This window comes from Chiloscyllium plagiosum, chromosome 5 (genome assembly GCF_004010195.1).
Source record: "Chiloscyllium plagiosum isolate BGI_BamShark_2017 chromosome 5, ASM401019v2, whole genome shotgun sequence".
NCBI lineage: Eukaryota > Metazoa > Chordata > Chondrichthyes > Orectolobiformes > Hemiscylliidae > Chiloscyllium > Chiloscyllium plagiosum.
Window position 1 is genome coordinate 41,572,882 of NC_057714.1, and position 1,340 is coordinate 41,574,221.

Sequence of the window (1,340 nt, forward strand, 5' to 3'; positions counted from 1 at the left end):
GAACATAGTTCTCATCCAGTGTCCGTATAGGATCCTGGCCCTTTAGAAGCTCAATCTTAAATTCACTAATGAATAAAATTTTTCAAAGTACAACACAGAGGAGGGCTGTTGGTCTTTCCACCTCGCCTAAGAGTCTCAGCTGTACATATTCCGAATACCATTTGCAAGTTACAATTTCAGATGATGACTGTTTGGACAGACCTTGAAAATTCAGCATTTTGTTTGCAGATTTGAGGTTACAATCAGATCTGCCATGATCTTATTGAACAGCAGAGCATACTGAAAGGACTGTCTCCTACTCTTGCTTCATGTCCATATGCATGTTCATGTATAAATTATAAGAGGGTTTAGAGTCAAGCGCAAGCATCTGTAGAATCCTACTTGTCACATTCTGCTGATCAGAAAAAGACTAACTTATGCATAATCTCTGTGAGCCAGCCAATCTTCTATCATAGAGCTTCAGTGAGCCTGACGTGATTTGAACATGCAACCTTCTGCTGTGGAGCCAGACACGCTACCATTGCCCCACAAGCCCACTAAGCAATTGTTCAAGTGAGAACAACAATTGCCCAACAGTGAACAGCTGAGTGTACTGACCAGTTGAACCACAAAAACTAATTTGAGAAAGGACAAACCATGAAGAGTCAGACACCCCAGATGGGACTTGGACCCACAACCCCTGGCTTAGGAGGCCAGTGCCTTATCCATTAGGCCACTGGGGCTACATGCACTCACTCACCCACAACAGTAAATAGGAGAGGATTGTGAATCACTTAGAAAATCTGATTCAAATATAGATGTTCTATAAGAATGCTATTACATGCCACTGAAGCAAGTGAGACTTGAACCCAAGACTTCTAGCTCAAAGGCAGGTACACTACCACACCGTAATGCCAAGAACCCTCACCCCAGGGGTGATATTTTGGTATCACTCCATACGCCGGAAAAGGTTCACACTGTCCACCCTATCTAACCCCCTAATCATCTTGTACACCTCAATCAAGTCACCCCTAAACCTTCTTTTCTCTAATGAAAACAGCAAACTGAAGCAAGTGAGACTTGAACCCAAGACTTCTAGCTCAAAGGCAGGTACACTACCACAGCGTAATGCCAAGAACCCTCACCCCAGCGGTGATATTTTGGTATCTTTTATAGTGAAGACAGAAGCAAAATATTTGTTCATTTCATCCACCATTTGCCTATTATCTACCATAAACTTCCCATTCTCATACTCTAGCAGACCAACATTAGCTTTAGTTATTGCTTTCCTTTTTAGATACCAGTTGAAACACTTGCTATTTGTTTTCACATTCCTAACTAGCTTCTTCTCATGTTCGAAC

The 1,340-nt window shown here is 42.1% G+C and overlaps 1 non-coding gene across 1 annotated transcript; it reads right to left on the bottom strand.

Moving 5' to 3' along the window:
• Positions 1 to 649: 649 nt before the first annotated feature.
• Positions 650 to 722, bottom strand: trnar-ccu. Its single transcript has one exon. It is a non-coding gene; the product is annotated as a tRNA-Arg (tRNA).
• Between the last annotated feature and the right edge of the window lie 618 nt (positions 723 to 1,340).